This window comes from Adiantum capillus-veneris, chromosome 11 (genome assembly GCF_014529385.1).
Source record: "Adiantum capillus-veneris isolate H3 chromosome 11, ASM1452938v2, whole genome shotgun sequence".
NCBI classification, from domain to species: Eukaryota; Viridiplantae; Streptophyta; class Polypodiopsida; order Polypodiales; family Pteridaceae; genus Adiantum; species Adiantum capillus-veneris.
Window position 1 is genome coordinate 16,367,863 of NC_140941.1, and position 4,310 is coordinate 16,372,172.

At 42.6% G+C, this 4,310-nt stretch overlaps 1 long non-coding RNA gene across 1 annotated transcript; it reads left to right on the top strand.

The window, feature by feature from the left end:
- The first annotated feature begins 840 nt into the window (after positions 1–840).
- On the top strand, positions 841–3,428 carry LOC147446933 (uncharacterized). The gene is made up of 3 exons (XR_015189704.1): positions 841–918; positions 2,273–2,638; positions 2,729–3,428. It is a non-coding gene; the product is annotated as an uncharacterized LOC147446933 (long non-coding RNA).
- The last annotated feature ends 882 nt before the right edge of the window (positions 3,429–4,310 follow it).

Here is a 4,310-nt window from a genome sequence, read left to right on the forward strand (position 1 = left end):
CATAAAGTATGCTAGGATGTTGCCCTATGACATTCTTGGAGCTTCTATTTCGGCAGCCATGCTCTTCCTCTTATGACATCCTCATCTAAGATGCTACTATGAGCTAGGTTGTGTTGGTAGTAATGCAATTTTAGTACTGGTGATCAGGATATATGTATCTCATTGGTACTTGGTTTTCACCTGGCAATGGAGGCTATTGTCCTAACACTGGTCTTGGTCTCTCAGCTCCTCGATGAGCCTCTAATTGTCCTAGAGGGTAATCTTGGTGGTGGTGGTGCATGATTCACCATATACTACTAATTCATTTGCACTCTTTGTTGGTACTAAGGATTTGATTGATATTGAGGGCTAGTTTGATAGGGTCTCTCCACTCCAAGACATTATTCTGATAATACTGACCACGAGCTTACAAATGATAGACTTGCAACCTCGGTAAATGCATCAATAGAAAGAAGCTTAAAGAAATAAGTTTATAGGAAGCCTTAGTATAAACACTAGTATAGTCCCCACAATTATGTGTAGAATACAGGGGCTTATATCAGGGCCTATACCGATGCTTATATCAAGGGTGAAGTTTTAAAACCCAAGATCAACTTCCCGTGTTTCACTTTGTTTGTAGCTATCCTACATGTGAAACCCCTACCTGTTTCTTATTTCCCTCCCTCACACACACTCCCTCTCCTTTCCCCCTCTCCCCATAGACCCCTACCCCCTCTCTCTCCCAGCCCCCCCCCCCCCCCCCCCCCTCCCACAAACACACCCAGAGGACCACACATCTCTCTCTCTCTCTCTCTCTCTCTCTCTATTTTAATTTGGGCATGTAATTTTGTTTGATTTGCAGGTACATTTGGTGCTTGGAGGGAGAATGAACATTTTGATTGATGTGATGCTCATAAACCCTTGCATGTTTACATACATGTAAGCATGTGCTTGAGTGTGTGTGTGAGTGTGTGTGTGTGTGAGAGAGAGAGAGAGAGAGAGAGAGAGAGAGAGCAATGCGTGTGTGTGTGTGTCAAAAAGAGAGAGTGAAAGCTACATCAAAAAATCAAATGAAAGAAACATTGAGAGAGAGAAATGCAGATGTGTGAGAGTAGGAGAGAAAGAAACACACACACACACACACACACACACACACACATATATATATAGATAGATAGATAGAGAGAGAGAGAGAGAGAGAGAGAGAGAGAGAGAGAGAGAGCAATGTTTGAAGAAGTAAGAATGCAATGCCTTAAAAACTTGTGGGTGCCCCAAAGTGGTGAGTGGGAGGGTGGTTGTTTTGTTTTGTGACGTGCCTTAAAACCTTGTGGGCGTCCCTGAGGGGTGGCTGGGTGGCTGATTATTTTGGTTTTGTCATGTGCCTTAAAACCTTGTGGGTGCCTTGGAGGGGAATGAAGAGAGGTAGCATTTATTAAAGAGAGATATGGAGAGAGAGAAAATCAGAGATAGAGAGAGACCGATGCACATAGGAGAAAACGTGCATAAGCTAAGAGCATGCACAATGCTCAGCCTAATCCATTTCCATAAACGTCATCCAAAAATGTGACTTAAATATTGGCTAGGTGGAGCTTTTAGGTGTATGTCACAAGGCTAATTCTAAGATGTTCGAATAAATATCATTGATATCAGATGGAAACTTTGGATACTGAAGAAAGAATAGCTTGCCCTTGCACTCATTGCAAGTACCTATGCTTCCAATCACATGGCTCATATGGTGAGCACACTAATCCACATGACATTGCCATCTCCACATCTTGTGTTCAGAGGAGAATAATACCGGAGATGTGACTCCAGGGCATGACCTTGCCAGCATGATAGAGTATGAATACATGGGAGAATGCTTCATGCGTTTTACGACATGGATGAAGACCATGATGGCGGGCACAATGATGTGGGCACCATGCATACCACCAAACTTCCATGAACAAAGGCCAATAAAGAAGAAGAAATCACACCAAAACTAGCCCATCTACCACTCTACAATGGCGCAAAGATATCCATCTTGTGTGCATCGCTTGCAATGCTCAATCTTCAATCCATTTATAGGTGATTAGATGCAAGTGTCTCTGAATTGTTTAGGCAAAGTGGACTTGGAATATTTTTTTCTCCACTAAGTTGATTAAAGTTGTCTTTACAGTTTTGAATGTGACAAAAGATCTCATCTTTTGTATGCTTTTGAAAGTTAAAAATTTTCAAGTTGAAAATAATATGCCTCCGATGTGTGGGGATGCTAAGAAGCTTTTGACTAACTTTATACGCATGTCGGACCTAGAAATGCCTTGCTTATGGAGGGATGATATAGACACATAGCTCTTTGGAGAAGAACCCCAAGGTCAGGGGACCCAAAGGAAAATGGATCAAGCATTGAGAGAGAAAGTAATGAAGTTTTGTGTTTTGAACTCACAACCCATGTAGAAGTGTCAAGAGAGATATGAGCTCGCAAAGGAGGCAATTGCAAATGAATGAGCAGATTCCTAAAGAATTGCTTAACGCAATTATTGGCTGTATCGGATAGTCTGCAACCTCTCCCACGCTTCTAAATGGTAGATGGCTAGATGCAAGCATTTAAGAGGCAAAGAAAGCGGGTGACACTATCTTTGAAGAAGAAGAGGAACTCACAAAGGGGTGCGATTGGGAGGTAACAACTTTATACATTGAACAATAAATTTCAAATACACTTATGCCTTTTTCTTTCACTCACTATTTTTTTGTTTTATTTGTTTCGTAGTATCATAAATATGGTGCACTATGGTCTCATGGATGACATTTTTGGATCATGCATATAGACGTGTGATGGTCAAATTTCTCCAAGAAAGCAGAGCTATTGCAAGAGACGACAAGAGCATGGCTAGCTTTACTATCGTAGAGTGATCCAAGATATCCCGCATTTGAGTTTCAAGAAGTTTGACTACTTTGGGTTTGATGTGTAGTGGTTAAGAGAGGTCACTGCTGGTAGAAATGCCACCGTAAGCGAGGTACCACTCTAGTGGGTCACACTTTGGTTGGTGGCACTCCCGCAGATGCTACTCCTTTTGGTGGCACTCCTGGATTCATGAGCCTAGCGGCTCCACCAGTGGTCAATAGCACACGGCAATGCAAGATAGCCAAGGTCTCATTCAAGTAGAGATGATTCGCGATCACGTAGGAGGTTCCAAAGGAGATTCTACAGGTGGGGGTGGGTTTGGAGGAGGGTCTACAGGTGGGAGTGGGTCTAGATGAGGGTCTACAGTGTTGGGTTTCAGGCCCGTGTCCGATTCTGGCCTGACGGTCGACCGTCCACTTATTATTTGGTTCTTATAAATAAGGGAAAATTACCAAAATACCCCTCTAATTTGAGGAAATTCCCAAAATACCCCTCAAATTTCAAAAATTCCCAAAATACCCTTGTATCTATTTTGGTTGGAATGTTCAAGATTCTCTAATTTTCATTTGTTTTTGACAATTGAGATCCGTTTTTGAGTGCTCAGCATGTAATTTGTCACCAGTTACCATCGCAAAAAAGGCAATTATGTCTAAAAATAATGAAGCAATTCATCTCCAAAGCCTACGTAACCAACTCAAATTGTAGTTTTAGCATCTTGTACGATAGACAATCACTCTTCTTGTGAAGACCTACAGAAAAATTTATTTTTCGAGAAATTTAGTCTCCCAACTAGGGGTATTTTGGGAATTTTGGAAAATTTGAAGGGCATTTTGGGAATTTATGACAAATTATCAGGGGCATTTTGGGAATTTTTGAAATTTGAAGGGTATTTTGGGAATTTCCTCAAATTAGAGGGGTATTTTGGTAATTTCCCCTATAAATAATAGGGAGTGTAAGAGCTATTCTCTCACAATCTCCACTAACAGACTGTGTACTGTTTTCTTCACTTTCCACACTCCGCATCAGCACCATCAATTGGTATCAGAGCACAGGTAGCCCCGACACTTCCTCTCCGCTACTCGCGTGTGTACCGACACCAAGCAAGAGAAGTTTAGGCAAGCTCTGCACAGAGGCAGCGTGCAGTAGGAGCAGGTGAATCAAAAACAAGGAGCATCTTGATCCATTGAGAGCAGGGCCGTTTCAAACACAATTCTCTCCCCTTGATTGCCGTGAGCAAGGAATACAGCGAGGCAGCGGGTGAAGTAGGGCTTGAGAAGCAGGCGAGCTCTCGCTCTCTGTGTAAAGGATAGCCAGGTCCGTCAGCATCAGGTCGGGGGCAAAACCAATCGGAGCAACCCGAGAGCTACGAGCAAACAAAGGCTTTGCAAGGCTTTGGAGCCTTGAGCAAACCGAGCAGCGCTGCTGTAGCAAAATTCAATGAGGAACA